The following is a 26994-nucleotide window of genomic DNA, read 5'->3' on the forward strand; positions in this document are numbered from 1 at the left end:
CCAAAATAATATTGTCTTGTGCTGTAGAGAACTTTATACAATGTAAGCTCATAAATTCACCCCCTCCCTCAATGTGGAGGAAGATATGCACAATTTCTCCCCCACCCCGCAGTTAGAAATTGCACACACTGGGTTAAATAATAAACAAAAACAAGTTCATTAACTATAAAAGGCAGATTTTAAATGATTGTAAGGGATAGCAAACAGAACAAAGCAGATTATCAAGCAAATAAAACAAAACATGCATACTAAGCTTAAGGTCTTAGAGACTGGTTTCATAAAGTAATTTCTCACTCTAAATGTTGTTTTAGGCATGTTGAATGGAGGCAGTTCACACCAATCAACATTACTGTTTCTGTGTCCCTGCAGTCTTGGGTGGATATTGTTGCATTGGTTTGTACCCTGGTAACAATCTGAAGATTGTAACCATAAACGTTTCAAGTCATAATTTATAAAAGAAACTCTAGAGAACAAGAGGGCAGCTTCCGAGAAGAGAGAGGAAGGTGGGGGGCCAGACAAATTAGATTCTTGCCCATTCCTTTTTCAGTTCCCTCTTGACTATATTATTCTTCCCCTCTCCTTTGATACTGGCAAATGTTGAATAATTTTATATTGTAGTGTGATGGGCACTGTCTTAGCCGACACACCGGGGACCTCTACAGCTAAAAGCATGAGCTGCTACAGTCTGAGCTGAAGAGCCAATATTCTGTAATTAGGTGGAGCAACAAATCTATATCCTCTATGGATTGTCATAAAGGGGGACTATGTGGTAGATAAACCCAACATTGTATCAGCCAGGAAAGAGTTGATATACAAACCAATTAGTACTCCAGCTGTATTGAAGAGGCCAATTAGAAACAGCTGGCATAAAGGCTGCTGCCCAGGCAGACAAAGGTGTCTGTCAGAGGCTGAAAGTTGCCTTGATGTGTCTCACTAGCAGGTTGGGAGACAGAACTCCAGAATTGGAGTAGTGCAGTTTGCAGGTCTGTGAGAGACTCAGGCAAACAGCAAATAAAGTAGGAGCAGCCCAAGGAAGTGGCAAGAGATTGGAAGAACAGGCATTAGCTGCCTAATACAAGACCCTTGGGTTGGAACACAAAGGAGAAGACTGGCCTGGGTTCCCCTTCCCCAGTAAGAGAAGCACAAACCTCAGGATTAAAAGAGGTAAAAACTGATGAGTCCAAGATAGGGCTGAAGACAATTAAACTGTATTTTTCTCAATGTATTTTTGTCCCTGGAAAGGTGAGCTGGCTGAAGGGCTGGGCCATAGAAGCACTGGAGAACTAGAGCCAGACAACAAGGGGTAGTAGAGTACAAAAATTCCTGCAATGCCACAATCTGGCTCAAGCGGACACTCTGGTGATGAGTTCCCCCATCACAGTGACATGTAACACCCACTCACCAATGGGTTCTAGTAATACCTACAGTCCAGGATCAAGTGGGTCCCATCTGTGCTAGGTTCTGTACATATATTTATTTACCGTCCCTGTCCCAAAGAGCTTACAAGCTAAAATGTCTTCTTTTCTTTGATTCCATTTGTTCCCCTGGAGCCCAGACTCATGCTGTCCTGGTCCCTCTTGATTCCCACCCTTTTCTCTCTGGATATGTCTATACAGCAACTAGACACCCATGGCTGGCCCATCACAGCTCATTGCTGTTTAGACTTCTGGGCATGGGCTGCAGCCTGAGCTCTGGGACTTTCCCACCTGCTCTGGTTATTGTTAATAAATGCATGGTCTTTGAACACAGCTAAAGTCTCAGAATAAATAGGTGTATAATAGTTAACACTAGAAAAAGCCTTTATAAATATTGGTTCCAGAAAGGAGAGCAGGTTTTATTTTTTCAATAGCAACAAGTTTAGATAAATGTGTACCCTCTGCCCAACCAGAATTCCACTTAAATACAAACTTTTTATTATAAGAGGTTTGTTTCTTACCTATCTTTGCTCTAAAGTAAAGTAACTGAAAAAGTTTTAAAAGGTAATTAGTATGTGTAAGGTTCCTCAACAGGGAGTTTAAGGGAATAAGAGACTATACGTGAGTTCAAAATGTTAACAGCTACTAGCCACCTCTTTATTTCTCAATTTAGCTGCCAAAAACCTCCTTCTGTATTTTGGAGTTTTCAACGGGTGGCCCCCAGGGCTTCCTGATCATAGATGTCTTCTGTAAACACTCTTCCCTTTGGCGTACACCATGGGGATCACTCTATCTATATACATGGATAAAACTGCACTATTCACTAAATGCTTTACTGCTTTGCAACCATATATTGAACTAAAATCTGGAAACTAGAGTGAAAGCTTCACTCATTTGCTCTAAAGAATAGAAGAATCGTTGCAGGTTAGCACACACTTTTTTTAAACGTTCAGTGGACAAATGCTATAAATGGCATCGTGGAATATAACTTGTCAATTTATATTAACAAGAGTAGTTCAACTTTAATTTATAAGACTTCATCAGAGCTGGTCTCAAGGATGTGTGACTGGGCAGCTGTATGTGAAATATTCTTGTTGATAATATTCTCCCTTGGCTAAGAAAGCACCAAAGCTGGGAGTGGCAGGAAGGAAATGGAAAACAAGAGTGTATGGCATGCCTTTAGGCCAGGGGGTGAGCAAATCGATACAGCAATGGATACAGCAATAGCCTTAGTTCAGGGAGAAGTGAGTCAATAGTGGGCATCTCAGTTGCTTAGATACTATGGTAATAGACAAGGTATGAAAACCAGCAAGATGGTGGGGAGGAGCAGGGGACAAAAGAAATGATGGGCCCCTCTCTCTACACGAGTGATTCTCAAACTTCCTCTGAACAGATAGAAGTCCAGTGTGCTGATGTCGGTGTATGGACACTCCTTATTTTGAAATAAGTGTCCTATATTGATTTACTTTTAAGTTGGTTTAAAAAAAAATTAAGAAAATTGGTACAGTGGCATATTTTATAGTTATTTAAATCATGTGTTTTGATTGCATAAAATAAACTGGGTATTTGAGGTATCTTGAAAGAAGTTCCTGGGATAGCAGGACATCCATATGGAAAAACCAGGACTGTCCCAGCAAAAGCAGGACATATGGAGATAGTAAAGTTCCATCATAGCAATGGTGTACTGCTGTATTACACAAGGTAGAGATGTCAAAAGAAGACTCCTTGCTATAGTCCAGCACAGGGGTGACCAACCTGTGGCTCCGGAGCCATATGAGGCTCTTCAGAAGTCAATATGTGGCTCCTTGTATAGGCACCGACTCTGGGGCTGGAGCTACAGGCGCCAAATTTCCAATGTGCCAGGGCGTGCTCACTGCTCAACCCTTGGTTCTGCCACAGGCTCAGCTCCCACTCGACCCCTTCCCGCCCCCCCCTTGAGCCTGCTCTCGCTCTTCCCCCCTCCCCGAGCCTCCTGCAAGCCAGGGAACAGCTGATTGGGAGGTGCGGGGAGGGAGGGAGAGGGCTGATCAGGTTAGTGGGAGGTGCTGGGGGCAGGGGAGCTGACGGGGGGGCTGCTGACATATTACTGTGGCTCTTTAGCAATGTACATTGGTAAATTCTGGCTTCTTCTCAGGCTCAGGTTGGCCACTCCTGGTCCAGCAGTTTCAGTATCAAGTTCCATTCTTGGAGGAATTCCCTCAATCAAGGTCATGACCCACAAGCCATCTCTGATTCCAGCTTCTGATAACACATACAGTGCTAAGTGATCAGTCTGACTAGACCTCTTGTCTTTTTCCACATTATGAATTCTTGCCTTCCATCCTTTCTTAGCTTCAGCCTTCATACGTTTCTTCTTGGATGGAGGATATTCTGTGTTGCTGATCATTAAACTGTGCAACAGGTCACATTGCTATGACCTTTCTGTAAATGACCTGGCATGCCCAGCAATGCTTCTCAGTGAACGTTGCTTTGTGCATAACAGCCATATGGGATTTTTCTTAGGCTCTCATGGACTTCTGTCCTGCCAGTTCAGGAGATGAACTTCTCGGCTCACACTAAATTCCAGAGAATCCTTCCCTGTGGCTTCAATGGCAATATCTATCTCAACAACCTTCTTGAATGTAAGCGTTGATACAGTCAGTAACTCCTTTTGGATCTGGTCATTACATAATCCAGAGACAAACTGGTCATGCAGTGCATTACTTAATGTTTATCTGAACTGACAACACTCTGACAACTTCCTTAGAGTAGCAATGAACTGTGCTACCCACTCTCCACTTCCCTGATGGTGTCGATGGAACCGATGTCATTCTGTTATCGTTGATGGGGTAAGAGAAAAATGTCCCTGCGTTGCAGCAGTAACTGTGATGTATGTGGCAGTTCCAGGCACAGATGGAGACAACAGGTCACACAGCAGTCCCTGTGCCTTCAGACCCATCACTGTCAGCAAGGTTGCAACTTGTTTATCTGGAATGGAATTCAGGCTAAAAATTTCTCAAACTGTTTGAGGTACACCACCCGTGATTCACTGTTTGTTGCCGAATTCACTAACATTGCCCACAAAAGTAGCCATTTTTCTGCGCCTCCCCCCTCCCCCCATCGCACTTCAGTCTCCCAGACATCTTCTCTTCCAAAGGAAAACGGTTTTATTTTTTCTTTACTGAGCACCATTTGCACTTAATCTCCTTTTTCTGGCTGGGTGTTTATACTGCAGAATCACTCTTTTGATTGTACTTGGGCTCCCACTGCTGGCTGTAGACCCTCAGCACAGGCTAAAGGTTGTCTCTCTCCCTAGGTTGCATAAGAACAAATATGGCTATTCCCTCCTCATTGCTTTGTCTCTGGCAGCTGCCTTCTGCTTTGTCTTGCCCTTATTTGCTTGCTGGCTCACACTGTCCCTTACAGCAAAAGTAGCAGTCTGCCACCTTGTGCCTTTAGGTGAACTTTTTTCCTTTATTATCAATTATGTATTAGCTTCCTTTTTCTTTTACTTTGTGAAGGCAGGAGAGCATTAGACATTTGTGGGCTAAAAAATCCTCATTGCCTATGGTCTGTTTGGTAGAGAAGAAAAGGAGATAGACACAAGGGGAGCTGATTTAAACACAGCTATCTGCTGCGGTGGCTTTATTGCTGTGGCAGCAAAACAGAAACCAAGACAAAAGTGAAGCTTTGTGATAGGCGGAGTACAAAGTTCCCAAACATTTAAAGGGACAGGGCATCACAGTAATGCTATGTTACAACAGAAAAAAAATCTTCCATCTAACTTTTTAGAAAGGAACGGTGGTTGTGACTGTCCCATTTCTTCCAGACTTATTCCGTTCACCTGGGTGACATGACCTGTAGGATGAAAACTCATCTTCAAAAAGGATTTTTTTTTCTTCCAGGGAAATAACTCATTCCTTGAATTTCAATTTTCCTGACCACACAGAAATTAGGGCTTAAGGAAACATTTCCAAACAAAAAAAGACTACTGGGCTTGGGAATTGTTTTCCAAGGAAACATGTGAAGTCTGGCTGCTTTAAAATTAGACTGAATAAAACACCTCAGAATATGTTGTGGAACACAACACTGCCTTGGTAAGAGGTTGAACAAGATAATATTAGGCTAGCATGAGATCTTCTATCTATAACTTCTGGGATTCTTTAGGAACCCCATAAACAGGCTGAATTGTTGAAATCTTTCCCCACAAGTCTCATTTAATTTAAAAGTAGAAATAAAAAGTGTGGTGTAGATAATGATGGTTCCACAGAAGGGCTAGGAAATCTTTGAAAAATGGAACCTTTAGCAAAGGAAGAGACCACTGTAGTCTTCAGTGGTAACAGGAATTTATTTATTTATTTCCACTTGGGGAGCAGCTTGTCTCAGGGTATGCCTACACTGTGATTAAAAAAAACCTGCAGCACCGAGCCTCAAAGCCCAGATCAGCTGACTCAGGCTTGCAGGGCTCTGGTTATAGGGCTAAAAACTGCAGTGTAGATGTTTGGGCTTAGACTGGAGCCAGAGCTCTGAAACCTTCGCACCTTGCAGTGCCTCAGAACCCAGACTCCAGCGTCAGCCTAACTTTCTACACTGCCATTTTATAGCCCCACAGCCCAAGACCCATGAGACCAAGTCAGCTGACCCGGGCCAGCCGTGGCCCTGCTGCAGGTCTTTTATTGCAGTGCAGATGTACCCACAAGGCCCTGATTCTATAATATTTCTTTCTCTATGTTATCGGGGGAAGTGAGGGGTGGGAAGAAGAGTGGATTATTCTATAGCAAATTTAGTTCTAACCCAACACATTCTCTGTCTTGCTCTGTGGAAACCATTCTATGACTTTTCAGGCAATGCAAGGAGACAGTTGCAGAGGGTGAGTTTTTATGGTTAATGTTGCATTCTATACTATTTACACAGTAGTAAAAGGCAGGGGATTTCTTGCAACAGTAAGTCATACAACTTGTAAATACTAGTATCAACTAGGGAAAAGACATCTTAGATGGTGAGAGTGGCTTTAAACATGACTGATAAAATATACAGTGAACCATTCTTTATATTTTGTGTAGAATAACTGATATTTTATTAATTGTATTGAAATCACAGTTTCTCCAATCTCTTCTGTTGTAAGAAAAATGGCCTGAAGCTAAATCATGAGATCCTTTAAGTATTTGGCAGTACAGTTTTTCTGGAACAGCTGGATGCAGTTAATAGGCATATACTTGCTGCTAGATCAAGCAAATTTGTAATCCCTCTCATGCTTTACAGTATGAACTGTTCTCAGATAGGCCTCAGAGCACATAATCACTGAATGTATTCTTATTGTCTTACAAGTTTTTTGTTCTCCCCCTTCACAAAGTTGTGCTTATGGGAGATGCTAAATCTCTTTTGTTCTTCTAAGCCCTGCTTTGCTTTAATTATAGTGTATGTTGTTTATGAGGATGAGTAAAAGATAAAGCTCAGGAATCTGTATAATAGCCTTTTCAGAATTATAAATATATAAGAATCTACTATATCTGCCTTGCTTTTGGGGCATCATTTGAAATGTAGAATCATCGCTCATCTTACAGTTATGCCGTGATATGTAATATTCACAGAAGTATCTATTGCACCAAACATCAGCCTGACAGGTAGGGAAATGATGATTTTTTTAATAGCAGTTTGCAGCAGAAGCTCATCATTCCTGGTAAACTGAAATCAAGTTATTCATAAGTGATCACTCACAGGGTGTCAGTGACAATGTGGTGTTTTATCATTGGACTAAAGAATCAGTCCAACAAGACACCAAGCATGCTTGGCTCACCTTCTCATCAGAGAGCCCTCAGCACCCTCCAGGGAGATGCTCGGTGACTCTCTGGATCAGATACTAAAATATAGAAGCAAGCTAAAAGCAGAGCTGGCTGGGAAAAAAATTTCCCAGAAAAACTTAGATGAAAAAGAATTGTTCACAATTTCACTGGAATCTCAACTTTTTACTAAAAAAATTGAAACCCAAACATGTTGATTCGGAAAGGCTACATAGTTTCTCATAAGAGTTGTAGTACAGGTGCAGCATGCCAACAGTTTATATGGGCTCCCTGTCTCAACTATACCTCCCACGATGCACCATGATTTTCCCCTCTTGCTGAGTTGCCATGGTGCATTATGGGAGAAGTAGTCTGGTTGGGGAACCTGGCCAAAAGAAGAGAACTGGGGCATGAAGTAGCTGAACTACAACTAACGGAAGGAACTGTGGCAGCATATATGAATAGAAATGTGTCCGGTTTTGGGTGGTTTCTTTTTTTTTTGATAAGATCAAAATTTTCCACAGAAAGCAAATACTTTTTGCGGGGGGGGAAATTGTATTGAAAACCTAATTTTCTGTAAAAATAATTGACAATTTGTAACGAGCTTTGCTGAGAAGAGATCTATATATTAAAGCTTATGGACAATATTTGGAAAAATGACCTATAACTTCCTTTAAATTTCACTTATAAATTCTATCATTTAGTTCTTCATCCATAAACCTTTTCCTCACACTTCCATGCTCTGTCTTTCATTCTTCAAACTGATATTTTACTATAAAATATATATACCTGAACACACTCAGATAACTGCAAAAAGATCAGCTAGATCCACTTATTTGCAAACAATCTCACATTTGACAAATCCACCCACCCACAATTCTCAACTAATATTGTCTTTTATTACTGGAATATAGCCTTTAATAAGAACACACTTTATATATTGAAGGGTAGCCAGGCTTTCTACCCAAGTATACATGCTATGCTATACAGACATCTCTCTCTCGCTGCTTAAAGGGAAGACTAAACACTTCCTCTGTATTTTCTTCCTTTTTTGGATTTGTCAGTTTGCATTGAAAGCAGGCATTTATACAGATATACAAGCTAGCAGGCTTTTATGAATTGCATGATTATTATTGCTTTCCTCCATACTTATACAGCAAATGGATCATTTCAGCCTAAATGAATTTAGTCTCGGGGAACAACAAAAAAGCGTAACTAAATGTTCATGAGAGAGCCTACAGTGTATCCTCTCTGCACAGTAGTCTGTCTACAGTTAATATTGCTTGGACACTTCCTTTATAAAACTCTGTTTCCAGTTATTTATAACTTTGCCAAACTTAAATCATTTGGGCTGAAATTTTCCATGCTGGGTGTCTGCCTCAGGCTGAATTAGGGGGGTTTGGTTTTGGGGGGGGAGAGGTAGGGGTTGTTTAGTGTTTTTTTTTGTTTTTGTTTGTTTTTTTTAAAAAACCTTTCAGAAAAAAATGGCTCCGCATTTGCAAGAACAAGAGTAGGGAAATAAGTTTTGAAATTTGGGGCAGTATCACCCTGGTGTCAGGGATATCCCTTTTGCTGTTTCTATGGGAATACTACCCAAATTTGATCAAGTTATGAACCTAAAAAAACCCATGTTTGCATATGCTCAGATTTATTGTAATTTTGCACCTAAATTCTGCAAAGATTTTCTACTCGGAGCATGCACTCTCACCTGTGACTGGCCTGCCCATGCACGGTCCCCACAAAACAGAGCATGTGCCTTCCCAGAGCTGTAATGGGCTGAGCTGGGCTTTCCCTGCAATTGTTGATCCCAGTGGCTGTGGACTACTGTGACGCGTAGTGGCCTAGAAGCACGGCTTTCACTTAGGGTGCCAGAGAGCCTGGGTTCTCATCCCATTGGCTCCATGGCTTAGGAAGTGAAACAAGCTCAGGAACTGAGAGCAGGAAGTCTGTCTCTCCCTGTGCTTTCAAAGTGCTCCTCCTACTGGCTCCCAGGTAGCAAAGTAGAGAGGGCAAGAGATGGATGCACAGGGAGTGGCAGAAGGAATAGATTGGGACAGAAACTGGCAAGAGGAAGATACTGGAAGAGGGAGGGAGATTGGGATTGGTTGGACAAGGAGACAAACGTAGGAGCCTGTGAGTGGAAGTGTGGATGGTTAGAGCTGGGATTTTTCAAAACACTTGAAGGAATCTGGATGCCCAGTTATCCCTAGAAATGAATGGGCATCCAACTCAGTTAAATCACTTCGAAACTTTCACCGAGAATTCTGTATCCTCCATTTCCCCCCTGAAAAATAATAGAAATAATCTTCTACCAGTTGTGAGGATCTCCAGCCTTTATCATGCATTCACCTGCTGAGCAACATTTTCTTCATCACAATTAAGGGCCTGATCCTGGAAAGGATTGAACTAAAGTGTTTAAGTGGGTGAAAGCATGAACTGCTCTACAGTGCTCAAGTTGGCACAGCAGAAACAAGGTAAACTCCACTATAAATGGCATGTCTGCTAAATTCAGCCCCATTCATAATAGGGGGCTGTGAGGGACATATAGACCCCAAGCTGTGGCAGCCAGAAAGGGTTTAGTAGATGACCCAGCTACTTCTCCAGCTGCAACTAACTGGCATATTAACCACAGCTGGGATAAAAGGCTGCAGCTCAGACAGGAGAGGGTAACTACTAGAGAGAATAGGAGTCTCCCGAGAAAGTTCTTTGGCAACAGATTGGGCGAAAGCTGCAGAGAGACAAAACACAAAGCAGAGGGGACTGGAGAAAGCAGCTCCATGACAGATGTCTCCAGAGAGGTAAAGGTAGGAAGCAGCCCAAGGAGGTAGAGAGGGACAATAAGAAATAGAACCTAGCTGCTTATCAGAAGGGCCCTGGACTAGACCCCAGGGAAAAGTCCCAACCTGCGTTCCCTACCACCCCCATCCAGGACTGGCCCCAGACAAGGAGCATCTTTGGTGCTCCCTGCTCCATTTGTTTTCCATCAAATTTGCCCCTTGCTGCAAGCTAGATTGCAATTGAACTTTTTGCTTCCTACAGGGAGCTTCTAAAGGCTTCTTCTTTTATTATTCTGTGGGGAAAAACAGACTGTATTAGGGAAAGCAAAAGTCTATGTTCTGCAGTCTTAGACCGTCCTCAAACATTATGTGTTAAGCATGATAAAAGAAGTAAAAGTATTTCTTTTATATTGTTGGGTAGACAGGAGTTCGATAGATATCTATGGTGTCTCATTAAATATGTCCTTTATTAGTTGCTACTTACACTCTTCATGTCTTAAAACACAAGTACACTTTCACAATAAAACAAGGTTCACAATATCGCAGCTGGGCTCTCACTTCACTTCAGTTTGTTCTTATTGTGACGTTGCACTCCATATTCTTTATGAAAATATGCTTATGATATGGATATGATATAACTGAGATTTACTTTAAGCAAGATGGGTCTTGTAAGATACCACTGGAAAAGTTATAATTTACTGAATGTGTTTATCCAATTTGTATGCATGTATCTCCACATGGGAATATTGACCATGTCTATGTATTTCAAATGTGCTACATTGGATGAGGCCAAACAATGTTAGTGATTTATTGAAGAAATGCACACAAGCATAAGTATTACCCCAGGAACTGTGCTCAATAGAAACCTCTCAGAGATAGCTCTGCACAATGGGCAGGTCAGATAGCTCTATACAATGGGAACTTTGACCCAGGTCAAAGCAAAAAAGCTTTCCAGCAAGTGGGGGAAAGATATAAAAGAGGAACAATGATAACATGAGGGGGCCTAACTCTCCCTACAACAACACACCTGGAAACACCTTAGGAACAGAGACTAAACGGTGGGAAGTGATGGTCCTAGGCTGGAAGGATTTTTAGCCTGTGTAAGAAAACCTGGGAAAGACAAGGCAAGTTGTGCCTTAAGAATCTGCCAGCCTGTTTATCACTCAGGGTGAGAATTTGTTAATTTGTATCCTATCTAGTGTGTCAAACTTAGTTGGTGTGTGTTTTGTTTTATTTGCTTAGTAATCTGCTTTATTCTGTTTGCTATCCACTGAAGCACTTAAAATCCGCCTGTTATAGTTAATAAAATTTGTTTTGCTTATTATTAAACCCAGTTTATACAATTTCTCACTTGGGAATGGGGGGCAAGAAGTCATGCATATCTCTCTTCGCATTGAGGAAGAGAGTGAATTTTATGAGCTTGCGCTGTACAGATATTTCTATACAGTGCAAGACCGTATTATTTTTGTTTTGTCCCCCAAAAGGGGTGGGCACGTGAGTGCTGGGGGAGCCCTCTCACACAGAGCTGACTTCAGACTGTGTCTATAGTGGGGTGTGGCCCTACGTGTGTGTGTGTGCTGCAAGAGGACAGAGAGCCTAATTCAGCAAAGCAAGGAGAGGGAACCAGGCTGGTTGAGCAGGAGAGGCTCAGTTAAACTCCAGTACATCAGGTGGCATCCAGATGAGGGAGGGGTCCAACTTATATCTTGCGTGCTGACTGACTGGCAAGGCCTCACCCCTTATGTTCCTGCAATGGCATGGCTGACAATATTCTAGGAGGTTGGAGGAAAACGTGGTTCTCAAAAAGTCTGGAAGGTTCCATGAGATGCTACAAAGGTCCAGAACATTCTAGGAGGTTAGTGAAAAGGAGTCCACGTAAGGAATACCTGAAACATTTTACTTCAGACATGCTATTTTCCCTTTTGTCATGAACAAAAACAGCACCCTGAACCCAGCTTCCCCAACCCCAGCACCCCAGGCAGTTGCACCAGAACCCAGACTGAAGAGCTGGGCTATGGTCAGTGAACTTCAGGTTTTGTTTGGACTTTTCTGTTACCCTGGAATGGGTGAGGCTCCCAGCAACCTGTCTGGAGGCCTGAGTTGAGAAAAGGAATAGACCACTGAGTGGCCTAAGCTGTGGCCCATGAGGCAACAGAAAGAGAGAGAGCCTGCTACATTGCAACCAGCCACAAGGATGCACCACCTAGTGAATGACTTTTCAACAGGGCTTACTGCTGCTTCTTCTGAATTTAATGCAAATTTTACCATTTGGCTTCAATGGAAGCAGGATCTGGCTCTTAGGAAATGCCTACACTACAGCAGCACCACTTCAGCATGGCACTGCTGTAAACCATAGCATAGACGCTGCCTACACCAACAGAGGAGGGTTTTCCATAGGTGTAAGTCATCCCCCTTTCCTCTCTGTGTCAACACTGAGAGTTGGGTCTCCCTAACTATAATGATCAGCATGTGAATATTTTTTTCAGCCCTGAAAGATGTAGCTAGGGCAACCTAAGTTTTAGGTGTAGACCAGGCCTTAGTCTCATTCCTCCATTTCTTAATGGATGTGGAGGTATTTATTATCTTATACAAGATAGTTGACAAGACCAGTAAATCCCCGGTTGGATTTACAGCCAACTGCTTTCCTTGTCTAAATTAGAATTCATCAACATCTCTGGACTTCAGTCTATTAGAAAAACAAACTGGGTTGTGTTTCAATTGGGCTCTACCTGCTTTTTGCTTGGAATATGATACCTTCTATTCCCTATCCTTCCTCTTTATTTTTTTCCCAAGGTTAATCTTGCAACTGAATCCAAATTTCTGTGAGTGTTTCTATCCTATTTTAAATTATGGTCACATTCTTTAGAGTCACAGATAAAATTAAGTGGTTTCTTGCCTGTTTTGCCCTTTAGAGCCTACAGAAAATTCCTCAGCTGAAGATTTTTGTTTTGGGTGGCGGGGATTGGTTTTTGGCTTTCTTTCTTTTGCATGGCATGTGCTCAGTTTTCTTGGTTCTGTATGCTGCAGCACTAAGCAAAGGGATTATTCCTTCCACATTCTTCTCATTGCCAACAGTGAAACAAGATCTCGTGCTATCTTAGTTCCCCCACCTGCTACAAAATAGCTTTTTGAGCATCTATTCATTTCTAGGCTAACCTACAACATGCTGCTTTCTAGTCACATTCATTGTTGTAACCAAGAACTATTTCCCATCTTCTTTTTAAAGTTATCTGACCTGGGGTTTTGCTGTTTCTTTAGCTTTTGCATGTACAACGGAGTCTCATTCAAAGTTAAGTGTGTCTCTGCAGGCTGGTTCCATCATAAATTCTAAAAGCTTCAACTATGTACCTTTAAGGATAGGGATTATTGTTAGTGTCAACGGCTATTCTAATAAAATGATGTAAAATGGGTATGGGAGTGACAGAGGCATAATATTTGCTTAGAACATGCCCTATGTGAATATATGTTCTTAGATGGCTCAATAGAATCTGATTGAGCTGAGTGCCATGCAATAGTGCCTTCTCTCCAACCAACTTGAGTGCTTATTAAATATTACAGCACGCATCCACAGAATTGGCTTATAACATAAGTGCAAAGTTCTCCAGCATGGTGGTATAACCCACTGGTCAGCATGTGCTAGCATTCCCTTCTGCTCACGCCACAGAAGATGTGGGTCTGTTATTACTTTCAGTTAGTCTTTAGCTCAAGCTATAGAGATTCATGCGTTCAGCTCTAGTGATCACAAGTTTATCCCCCAGGGAGGTGCCCAAGACATGTGTTCTATGAAATTCTGAACACAGAGAACTGAGTCTCTGGCATCTTTCAAATCTCAGATGCTTCCTTCTCCTATAGACAGCCTTTAGCAAGCATGTCATGAAGCCAGTCTCCCTTCATAAGAGACATCAAAATCCTGAGTGGTGCTGAGCACCTGCAACTCATTGACTCGAGAAAAACAATACAGATGCTCAACACCCCTCAGGATTTGACCCATTGGAAGAAAATATCCTTTAAAAAAAGTGGGGAGGAGGGGAAGGAATGTCTTCCTGCTGTCCTGAGGCCAATAGACACTGAATCCCCTGGCAAGAAAGTACTTGGTCTATTTATGTACACAATCACTGTGACAATTTCATGAGATACGCATCTCATTTTCGTGTGGGCATTATTAAGGAAACTGCCCATAATATTGAATAGCAAAATGTAAAAAAAAAAAAGGACATAATCTAGAACAGCAGATAAGATTTCAGTCAAAATTTCCCTGCAAAAACCTCTCAAAGGTGGAAAAAGTCTTAAAACAACACTGTGTTGATACCTCTCATTGGAGCAGGTAATGTAGCTTAATCCAGTGGCTAGGGGCTACAGTACCAACAGCACTCCTCCCCAAATCAGGTTTCAGGCAAGGCACATTGAAACAAACAGGGAAGGTTGAGCAAAGTGCAAGTATTTTGAACCCACAACTGTGGTATTTGATAGCTCAGGGTGCTCAGAGAGGAAGCAATCATAAGGATTCAGTTAACCCAGCTCAGCATCTGGGACTGTGTTCGGATAAAATTCTCACTAATAGGAAAAAAAATCACATCTTCACAAAATATATCAACATTTTGTTTTTGACTCCAGTCCTTTCTATTTTGGTAACCATAAAAAATGACTTGTTTGTGTGTGTTAAACTGGAGTGAATTAGGGGTAAAACTTACACATTTGTGACACATTAAAGTTTGCTTCCTTTTACGACCTTTCTTCTTATAATTGATATACAAGTGTGTCACAGCCCTAATTGAGCTCCCCTTTCTACATGTTTACCGAGCTGCTGTGTTTGAGTCCCACCATGATGTACCTAAATTTCCCTTAATCAGGGTAGGGTCAAGCACTGTCTATCTTTGGTCTCTCTGGAATGCTTCCTTGGCACACCCTCTGGCTGCTACCCCTTTGTGGAAGTGTGATCTTGCAAACCAGCTGCCCTAGGTCAGTGGGACTAGGATTGCCATCTGGCTGGTTTTTAATTGGCCTGGCCAGTTCCTGTACTACCTTCCCAGATAAAAGATTTAATGTGCTTCTTCTCTCCCCACATGTTAGCTTGCTCTACAACCCCCTAGACTGGACTGCAGTGCAATGTTAGCATAAGGTCAGAACACTGATAAATTAAGATCAAACTACTGCATGTAAGAGAGAGACTGAGTATGTAACATGCTTTTCTAAAACATTTTAGTAATTAGCCAGAGTTGGCACCAGGACCCTTTTTGTTGGTGGGAGTGGCCAATGACCAGTTTTTCTGCATTTTGGAGGCGGCAACCCTACCCAGGACCAGTGCTGACCCCTCAGACACACCAGTAATTTAAGCAGCCCCTTTCCAAGAGCTCTAAGCTTGTGGGCATTCTGGTTTACTGTTTGCTGAACACAAATCCCTGCCTCCGTTTTTTACACTCCAAGAGCTCTTGGGAATTGGCCAGTATCTGTTCATGGCGTCTGGGTTTCTGCTTTACACTCATGTCATAAATATAAAGGGTAAACACCTTTAAAATCCCTCCTGGCCAGAGGAAAAACCCTTTCATCTGTAAAGGATTAATAAGATAGGATAACCTCACTGGCACCTGACCAAAATGACCAATGAGGAGACATGATACTTTCAAAGCTGGAGTGGGGGAGAAACAAAGGCTCTCTCTGTCTGTGTGATGCTTTTGCCGGGAACAGAACAGGAATGGAGTCTTAGAACTTAGTAAGTAATCTAGCAAGATATGCGTTAGATTCTGTTTGGTTTAAATGGCTGAGAAAATAAGCTGTGCTGAATGGAATGTAGATTCCTGTTTTTGTGTCTTTTTGTAACTTAAGGTTTTGCTGAGAGGGATTCTCTATGTTTTGAATCTGATTATCCTGTAAGGTATTTACCATCCTGATTTTACAGAGGTGATTCTTTTACTTTTTTCTTCAGTTTAAAATTCTTCTTTTAAGAACCTGATTGCTTTTTCATTGTTCTTAAGATCCAAGGGTTTGGGTCAGTGTTCACCTATGCAAATTGGTGAGGATTTTTATCAAGCCTTCCCCAGGAAAGGGGGTGTAGGGCTTGGGGAGGATTTTGGGGGGAAAGACGTTTTCAAGAGGGCTCTTTCCCTGTTATATATTTGTTAGACGCTTGGTGGTGGCAGCAATAAAGTCCAAGGGCAAAAGATAAAATAGTTTGTACCTTGGGGAAGTTTTAACCTAAGCTGGTAAAAATAAGCTTAGGGGGTTTTCATGCAGGTCCCCACATCTGTACCCTAGAGTTCAGAGTGGGGAAGGAACCTTGACAACTCATCATCTTCGTTCCTCCTGGTGAGCCTAGACTTGGGATCCTGGTCTCTTCACCCTCTCTCAAATGGCTGATCAGAGTGCCTTCCTTTTATAGGTCTCCAGTTTCCTTTGTCAGATAATATCCCGGTGAACCTCAAAACCCCTATCAGCTGATCAGTTGCTTATCCGCTCACCTGGGTAGACTGGTTCTTCTGAGCAGTAGTGAACTTTTTGTCCAAAGGTGCTTCCACTTGAATAGAGGACCAAAAAGGTTTAATGACCTTCTCCTCCGTATTACTAGCACTCTGTCACTATCTCTTGGAATTCAACTCAGGATGGAGATAAAAAAGACAGCAGAGAAGGCAAACTAGCCTTTCAATCAAAATAGCATTTGTAATTTGATAAACATAGAGTTCATCATCAAACAGAATTAATAAGTTGTAAATAGAATCCAAATTGCTCCATCAACTTGTATGCAAAGGCTCAAAGTGGAAACGGGTTTTTTTCAGCACAGTTCTACTTACAAGCAGACTTTTTTTTTTAAAAAGATGCACACTCTCAACCTCATTTACATGAAATTTATTCTCTAACCTGGTGTCTTTTTTTAGACTCCCTAATATCCATACAACAAAGGGTACAAAGGGCTTTCAAAAGTTTAGATGGATGCTTTCAGAGAAAGAAATTCAGTCAGATCTGCCAGCAAATATCTTGTTTGATTAAATCAACCCTATATAATTGCTCCTAATGCCACGATACTCCTACGGAAAACTTTGTCGTTTTGAAAGACTTCACTTCATTAAATCCTGCATATCGCTGCATGGTCTGAATTTAAGTTTAAAATATTGATCAGTTTTTTCCTTCCATACATTTGAAAAATGTATGAGGCATAAGACAGTCTTCCTTGGAATGAAATTATCTTCAAATCTGAAAATATATTGTTACCTTTTTGTATGTCTATTTCTACTCTGAATAAGACACTTTTAGGACAATGTGAGCTGTCATATTCAGACCCTCCTTCCAGATGTCATGACTTGTCTCATATTAAGGATACCTCTCCAGGAAAGAGAACTCCTGTTAGGAAGAGACAGGTAATAGTAATCAAGGATTTGATTATTAGAAATATAGATAGTTGGGTTTGTGATGGCTGGGAGAACAGCATGGTGAATTGCCTATTGGTTGTGAAGGTTGCAGATCTCTCGAGACTTCTAGATATAGACTTATGTCCAGTGCTGGGGAGGAGCCAGTGGTCATGGTACATACCAATGGCATAGGGAAAGATAGGAGAGGTCCTTGAGGCCAAATTTAGACTGCTAGATTAGAGGCCAGGACCTCCATGGTAGTATTCTCTGAAATGCTTCCAGTTCCATACTCAGGGCCAGTTAGATAGGCAGAACTGTAGAATTTCAATGTGTGAATGAGATGATGTTGGAAGGAAAGATTTAGGTTTATTAGGAACAGTCGAACCTTTAGGGAAATAAAAAACCTAAACGAAAAAGGAACCAGATTGCTTGTATGTAAATTTAAGAAGGTCATAGAGGAATTTTTAAACTAAGGACTGGAGAAAAACCGACGGGCATGGAGCAGCATGTGATTTGGACAGACAGTCTCTTAGGGAAGGATTTATTAAAAGGGATATTCTGTAGTCTAGTAAAGAGGAGAGGATAGAAGTTGATAAAATACAGGTAGGAACTGAGGAGAAACAGTCAAACAAAATAGTGCCATTCAGTTACATCATATGAAGGCTGACTAAACATTGATAGATTTTATAAGTGCTTGTATATAAATGCTAGAATGCTTAAATACTACAAGGGTGAATTTAAGTGTGTGGTATTAAATGAGGAGATTAATTAATATAATAGGCATCACAGAAACTTGGTGGAATGATGATGATCAATGGGACATGGTAATACCTGTTCAAAAATACATAGGAATGATAGAGTAGGGGGAGTGGCACTTTATGTGAGAGAAAGCATAGAGTCAAATACAGTAAAAGTCTTAAATGAATCCATCAGTACCACAGAATCTCTATGGATAGAAATTCCATGCTTGAATAATAAGATCATAGCAGTCGGAATACACTACTGACCACCTGAGCAGGATGGTGATGGTGATTGGAAATGCTCAGGAAGATGAGAGAGGCTACAAAAACAGGAAACGCAATAACAATATAGGGAACTATCCCCATATTGACTGGAAACCAGTCATCTCAGGACAGGATGCAGAAATAAAATTTCTAGACACCACAAATGGCTGCTTCATGGAGCAGCTAATCATTGGAACTCACAAGGGGAGTGGCAACTCTTGATTTAGTCCTAAATGGCAGATAGCATATGGGCCAAGAGATGATGATTACTGAGCCACTTGGTAATAGTGACCATAATGTAATTAAATTTAACATCCTTGTAGGGGAGGGAAATACCAAAGAAACCTCCCATAGCAGGGTTTCACTTCAAAAAGGAGATCTACACAAAAATGATGTGGCTAGTTAAATGGAAATTAAGAGGAATCATCACAAGACTGAAATGTGTGCAAGCTGCATGGAGATTACATACCACAGTTAGTAGTTTGTAACCTATCACTTAAACTAGCCTCTGTACCAGATGACTGATGGATAGCTAATGTGATGCTGACTTTTTAAAAAAGCTCCAGAAGTGATCCTGGTAATTACAGGCCATAAGCCTGACCTTAGCACCAGGCAAATTGATTGAAACTATAGTAAAGAACAGAATTATCAGACACCGAGATTAACATGATTTGTTAGGGAACAGTAAATATGGCTTTTGTAAAGGGAAATCATGCCTCACCAGTCCATTAGAATTCTTTGAAGGTGTCAACAAGGGTGATCCAGTGGATAGTGTGTACTTGGACTTTCAGAAAGCCTTTGACAAGGTCCCTCACGAAAGGCTCTTAAGCAAAATATGTAGTCATGAAATAAAAGGTAATCCCTCATGGATCAGTAACTGGTTGAACGATAGGAAACAAAGGGTAGGAATAAACGGCCAGTTTTCACGATGGAGATAAGTAAATAGTAGGGTCCCCCAAAGATCTGTATTGGGACCAGTTATGTTCATCATATTCATAAATGATCTGGAGAAAAGGATAAACAGTGAGGTAGCAAAGTTTGCAGATGATACAAAGTTACTCAAGATAGTTAAGTACAAAGCAGAGTGTCAGGAGTTACAAAGGGATCAAGAGTTACAAAACTAGGTGACAGGTTTCAGAGTAGCAGCCGTGTTAGTCTGTATCCATAAAAAGAAAAGGAGTACTTGTGGCACCTTAGAGACTAACAAATTTATTAGAGCATAAGCTTTCGTAAGCTACAGCATCTGATGAAGTGAGCTGTAGCTCACGAAAGCTTATGCTCTAATAAATTTGTTAGTCTCTAAGGTGCCACAAGTACTCCTTTTCTTAAAACTAGGTGACTGGAGAACAGAATGATGGATGAAATTCAAAGTTGCTAAACGCAAAGTATTGCACAATGGAAAACATAATCTTAACTATACATACAAACTGATGGGGTCTAACTTAGCTGTTATCACTCAAGAAAGATCTTGGAGTCATTGTGGCTAGTTCTCTGGGCAGATGTTTTTAATGTGCAGCAGCAGTTTTAAAAAAAGGCTAATAGAATGTTAGGAACCATTAGGAAAGGGATAGATAATGGGGCAAAAAAGTATCATCATGCCACTATATAAATCCATGGTATGCCTACACCTTGAATGCTGTGTGCAGTTCTGTTTGTTCCATCTCAAAAAAGATATATGAGAATTTGAAAAAAGTATAAAGAAGGGCAACAGAAGTGGTTACGGGAATGGAACAGCTTTCACAGGAGAAGAGATTTCAAAGGGTAGAACTGTTCATCTGGGAAAGAGAACAAGGTTGGGGAGGGGGGTATGATGGAGGTCTATAAAATCATGAATGGTGTGGAGAAAGTGAATAAGGAAATGTTATTTACCCCTTCAAATAACACAAGAACCAGTGGTCCCGCAATGAAACTAATAGGCAACAGGCTTAAGGGAGGGTTGTGAAGGCCAAAAGTATATCTGGGTTCAAAAAAGAATTAGATACGTTCATGGATGATCGGTCCATCAATGGTTATTAGCCAAGATGGTCAGGGATGCAACCCCATGCTCTGGGTATCCCTAAGCTCTGACTGCTGGAAGCTGGGACTGTATGGCAGAATGGATCACTGGATAAATTGCTCTGTTTTGTTCACTCCCTCTGAATCATCTGGACCTGGTCACTATCAGAAGACAGGATACGGGGCTAGATGGTATAAGAAACTGGGGTGTATGCAGTCTGGCCGAGCAGTCACAGCTGGGCTGGGGTCTGCACATCAGGGACACTAGTTGCTGAGGAGGAGCCAAAGGAATCACAAGAGTCAGGTTCAATAAGCAAGAGTCTGGGTCAGATTCAGGTTGGGGTCAGAGACTGGAAGTCAGTGGTAGAACCAGCAGGAATCAGGGTCAGAGTCAGGCTTGTTTTGGAGATCAGAAGACAAGGCAATGTCTGGAGTCACAGCAGGCCAAAGTCTGTGTGGTTGCCCAGACAACTTCCTGGGGTAATCCCTAGGGGTAAATAGGGCATTTGGCCCATCAAGGGCTGCAAGGTACTATCACTCTGGCTTTCTTGGGTGTTACTTCCTGGAGAATGTGCTCTCCACAGTGCTCCCACGGCTTACCAGAGGTATGGTGGGAAAGCCATCCATCCCAGGTTCTGCAGACCTGGGTTCTTGTCCATGGACCCTAACAGATGGACCATTGGTCTGATCCAATATACCTGTTCTTATGTCCTCATCAGGATGGGGTAACCAGTTTCCCCTCTTGTCTCCTGCATGTACAGATACTTCAGAAATTTGTCATATGGTTGCAATACTTTTTCCTCTTTCCTTACCATTATTTCTTATACTGTTATATCTGCCATATGTCAAGTAACTTTCTCTGTTTGTTCCACATAAACTCTGACACTCCCTGTCTTTGTCTTACTATCTTGTTTCAATCACCTTGGTAGAAGATATCTTCACTCTCATGGGCCCTCAGTTCATTGTGTAATGTGCTGAAATTAGAGATGGGCCTGAGCAACATATTTCACATGTGGAGTCAGAGCTAAATCCTCCTTCAAAAAACATAGAAGGTGTTCAAAGAAACCAAATATCACACAGGGATCTGAGGGACCTTGGCCTATATCAGTCTTCAGCCAGTGGTGCCTAAACTTTCCCTGTCACGGCCACCACTTACCAGTAATGGAATCTATCTGTGCTCCCTCCCGACATGACTGCACAGTTGGCTCAGCAGGGGAGCTTGGGGTGAAGATGGAGCTGGGGGCAGAACTGGGGACGGGGAAGGAGCAGGGGCTTGAGGAGGAGCTGGCCTGGGGGCAGAGCAGAGCTGGGTGGCTCCCTCCCCACCCCCCACAAGCCTCAGGTATGCACTACAAGCCTGAGGTATGCATTTAATTTACAAGTGAAACAATCCCAAAGCATGCTAGGGAGATCAATACACAACCTCATTCATTACACAATACTGCTTTGTTCACTGTGCACTGTCCATCCTGTGCCCTGAATGAGACAGAGGGCCTGTGGAGAAAATAGTATGTGATCATGTAATTAAAAACTGTAGCAAAATGCACATGCACAAGAGTGACAATGAAGGTTGCACAGGCAACCTTAATCCTGGCATTTCCTAACTTTTAAGTGGTTGGCTTTGCAGCCTAAGTAATCCTTTACTCTAGTTTATGTTTTTGTGATGCATGTATGTATAATACAGTATAGTATGCTTTGTTCTTGCACCACCATAATATAGCATAAAGAAGGGCCCAAGTATTAGGTAACGGCATATTGTTTTCTCACACTGTCACCTGCACACGAAATACAGAGAGAACTACTTAGTTGTAGATGGATTTTTTTAAAAAAATCCAAATGTAAATTAAACCAAAACCCCTAATCTGTGTTCCACTTCAGATGTGAGTATGGTTTGGTGATGAGGTCATTTCTTTTATAGATGGTGTAAAAAAAATATTTAGCATGTGAGGTGCCTAGATATAATGAAAATTATAGTAGTCTTACCTATATATATTTACAAAAAGAGTGCAGCAATGATATCTTCATTAAAAAGAGATGCAGGTATTTGGCTAACTGCTGCCAAGTAATAATGTCACTGCTTAGATGTCAGCAACAAATTTGTGGCTGCTTTAAACTCCATATAGTGGGAGTAATTTCATTTGGGGGATAATGCTACCATTTGGCTCAATTACTATCAAACAGGTAATTTGTAATTCCTAGAGGCAAAACAAACTTCTGTTTCAACAACACAGTCAGATTCAGAGGGCTTCATCGCCAGAACGATTTCCCAGGGCATGAAATATGTTTCATTTAAATCTTAAACCTTGTTCACAACCAAGCAAAATCTGTAGCAAGAGTTTCTCCTTCTGATTTCTCAGAGTGGGTTTTAAGTATCTACCAGTAAAAGATAAATTATGAACTTATTTTTGCCTCATTATCAAGCAAGGTCTTAATTCTTTTTTTAGTCCTGTATGTGAGTGGGCTGCTCATTTATTATTAAGGTTGCCCAGTGCTGCACATTATAACTCTATTTTTCAGAAGCTTATAACTTTGCCAAACTTTAACTGGCTGGGCTGAAATTTCACATGCCAGGTGTCTGCCTCAGGTTGACATTTTTGAAAATTTTCACTCAAAATGACTCTGTTTCTAAAAATTCGGCTTGGGGTGGCACGGGAGGAAATTAATTGTTTTGCCCATGATAAAAAATGCTGGTGACCTTTTCTTTGAGAAGCTCGAGCACTCCCATGCTTTAGAGCAGGGATTTGAGATTTGTTTGGGTGGGACCTTTTTGCCATCACCATGAAAATCTATCCATAAGCCTTTTAAAAATTGCAGTTAGCAGATGCTCAGTGGAGACTTGCTAGAGCTTTGCAGCTTAATTCCCCAAAGATACTGTCCATGAGCAATGCTTCAGCTCAGGGGTAAGACAGACTTCCTGCTCTTGATTCTGGTGCATGGGCCCAGACCTGCCACAGCTGGGAGCAGTAATTATAGGGAAAGTCCTGCTCAGGCACCTCTAGTCCTGGGCTTGATTATAAAGTATGTGCTGTTATTGAGTTTAAATGCTGGGAGTGGAGAGCCTACTTTACCTATTTTATTCTTAAATACTCAAGCTTTGCCTAGCTGTGAACCACACTGGCAACCTAATTATCGTAATCGTCATATTCTTATTTAATAGAATTAATCATGGTGGGCTATACTGGTCAGTTAATGATTATGGTGGCCACGAGTCAAATTCAGCATTGCCATCACCAAGTGGCTCAGGGTTTGTTTGTTTTTTGGTATTTTTGTTGTTGCTGTTTTTTGGCTTAAAAAGGCAAGATGGTTCTTTATTTAACATCTGGGTTTTGTCATGTTGGATTCATGTTTTCAAGCTTTTCTTTGCAACCAGCAGAGCTAGACACTTCCTTTCTTTAAAAATAAATAAAGCAAGCTGAGATCCTCATAACTCCAGGAGCAGAGGTTTTAAGAAAAACACTAAATATCATGATGCTTGCAACTTATTATTGATAGTTAACAATAATGCAAACTATAGTGCTCTATGGGCTGCACTTTGTCACATACACTAACTAAACAGATTTTATCTAATTTAGATCCTTATGTAGTAATCTATGATCACTCTTTTAAAAATGTTATGCTATAGTAGTAAGGTCAAAGTTGTAGCCACTTATTCTTTTATTAGATTTCATTAAAATTCATATGGGTTTTAGATAATATTTGATCTTTTTGGAACAGGTATCACATTTGTGGTCTCTTTACTCAAAAATTGTCTGTTTATCTCACAGCCGGTGTTTGTAAAGTTTAATGACCCTCCAGAGGAGTCGCATTAGCAGAAAAAGCTGCAAGAACTTGTCCTTAGTCTTATTCGTACTGGAAAGAAGATTCTACTTCACCACAATATACTGTTTGTTTGTTATTTTCTAAAGAAAGAAAACTCAATTCTAATAATTGCTTACCTAATCCTATTTGTACGTGCAGAGGCTTGCAGGGGCTTTGTGCTGGGAGAGAAGCTGAGCCCTGATTAGGGGGCAGGGCTTCTCTGACTAGGGGTCCTATAAAGGCAGCCAGCCAGCCAGTCAGGCAGCAGCACAGACAGCTGTAGCGGCACAGGAGCTAGCGAACAGAGCTGTAAAAACAGGGGAGTTTCAGTGGGAGTTTGTCTTGTGGTGCTTGTTGGAGTTTGTTTTTGCTGTGGGTGGTGGTGTTTTGGTGTGGTTTGCGTTCCCCAGATTAACAGGATTTAGGTGGGAAGGCTATGACGGATAGAGGCAGCAGTGGGCGTGACCCATGTAGCGGAAGACACAATGAAGATGACTGGATGTAGAAACTGCGGTATGTACGTGATCCTGGAGGGGGTACCTGGTAAGAGTTTTGTCTGCATGAAATGCTGTCTGATAGAGCTGGTGGAGGAAAAAATCTGAGGATTGGAGATGCAGGTGGAAAGTCTGGTTGAGTTTAGAAGGGGGTTCGAGCAGATTATGGAGCAAAGATGTGAGGTATCTGAAGGGAAAAGCTCAGACTTGCAGATGGAAGCAGGACTGAGGAATTCTGAGAGGAGACTGGGTGAGGACAGTGGTCAGTGGAAGCATGTGACTTAAAGAACCAGGCAGAGGAAAAGACGGTCTAGTGAAGGAGAAATAGAGCTCAAGAACAGGTTTGCAGAGTTGGAGAATGAAGAAGGGGCTCAGCAGGTAGCCACTGAAGGTGGAAGGGCAAGGAAGAAGAGAAGAGTGGCTAGCCCTATAGGAAAAGGGGAAGAATCAATGGAGACTACACCAAATATGAGCTCCAGGAGAATACAGGATGGGTTGAAGAGGATTACAAGGGAGAATAGGAATGGAAAGAACTTGCAGCCAGAGGGAACAGGGGATAGACTGGAGAATAGCACCGTCACCAGGAAAAGGCAGGTCTATGTGATCAGGGACTCTTTACTGAGAAGAACAGACAGGCCTGTAACCAGAGCAGATCCAGAGAATAGAAGGGTGTGCTGTCTTCCAGGTGGTAAGATACGGGATCTAGACCTGAGGTTGAAAAGGATCCTAAAGGGAGCGGGAAATAATCCCCTAATTATCCTTCATGTGGGAACAAATGATATGGCTAGATTCTCACTGGAACGTATGAAGGGAGACTATGCTAGGCTGGGGAAGACGCTTAAGGAAATGGAGGCTCAGGTGATCTTTAGTGGAATTCTGCCTGTTCCTAAAGAAGGGCAACATAGGTGTGACAAGATTATGACTATCAACAGATGGCTTAGGCAGTGGTGCTATAAGGAGGGCTTTGGGATGTATGGCCACTGGGAGGCATTCATGGACAGAGGACAGTTCTTTTGGGATGGACTTCATCTGAGTAGAGAAGGAAATAGACTTCTAGGATGGAGGCTGGCACAACTGATTAAGAGAGCCTTAAACTAGGAATTTGGGGGAGATGGTTGGGGGATGTCCAGGTAATCTCCACACTGTATTTTTAGCATTGAGAGGGAAGAAAACGAAGTAAGAAAGGATACAGCCGTGGGTAGGAGAATGTATATAAGGAGGAAGGGCAGTGTAGATACCAGTCTAGCAGGTTATACTGGCTGTAGAATGACCCTGCCTAATAGGGTACAGAATATGAGCGAGGCCAAACAGCAAAAATTAAGATGTTTGTACACCAATGCAAGGAGCCTAGGTAACAAAATGGAGGAACTAGAGCTACTGGTGCAGGAAGTGAAACCAGATATTACAGGGATGACAGAAACGTGGTGGAATAGTCGTCATGACTGGACTACGGGTATTGAAGAGTATGTGCTGCTTAGGAAAGACTGAAGTAAAGGTGGTGGAGACGCACTGTATATCCATGATGAGGTAGACTATAAAGAAATAAGAAGCAATGGAATGTATAAGACAGAATCCGTCTGGGCAAAAATTACATTGGGGGAAAAAAACTACTAGAGCCTCCCCTGGGATAGTGCTTGGGGTGTGCTATAGACCGCCAGGATCTAATTTGGATATGGATAGAGCCCTCTTTAATGTTTTTAATGAAGTAAATACTAATGGAAACTGCTTGATCATGGGAGACTTTAAGTTCCCAGATATAGACTGGAAGACGAGAGCTAGTAATAATAATAGGGCTCAGACTCTCCTAGATACGATAGCTGATGGATTCCTTCATAAAGTAGTTGCTGAACCGACAAGAGGGGATGCCATTTTAGATTTGGTTTTGGTAAGTAGTGAGGACCTCCGAGAAGAAATGGTTGTAGGGGACAATCTTGGTTCAAGTGATCATGAGCTAATTCAGTTCAAACTGAACAGAAGGATTAATAAAAATAAATCTGCAGCTAGGGTTTTTGATTTCAAAAGGGCTGACTTTCAAAAATTAAGGAAATTAGCTAGGGAAGTGGATTGGACTGAAGAATTTATGGATCTAAAGGCAGAGGAGGCCTGGGATTACTTTAAATCAAAGCTGCAGAAGCTATCGGAAGACTGCATCCAAAGAAAGGGGGAGAAATTCATAAGCAGGAGTTGTAGACCAAGCTGGATGAGCAAGCATCTCAGAGAGGTGATTAAGAAAAAGCAGAAAGCATACAGGGAGTGGAAGATGGGAGGGATCGGCAAGGAAAGCTACCTTATTGAGGTCAGAACATGTAGGGATAAAGTGAGACAGGCTAAAAGTCAAGTAGAGTTGGACCTTGCAAAGGGAATTAAAACCAACAGTAAAAGGTTCTACAGCCATGTAAATAAGAAGAAAAC

The sequence above is a fragment of the Lepidochelys kempii genome, chromosome 2 (assembly GCF_965140285.1).
Source record: "Lepidochelys kempii isolate rLepKem1 chromosome 2, rLepKem1.hap1, whole genome shotgun sequence".
Classification (NCBI taxonomy): Eukaryota; Metazoa; Chordata; order Testudines; family Cheloniidae; genus Lepidochelys; species Lepidochelys kempii.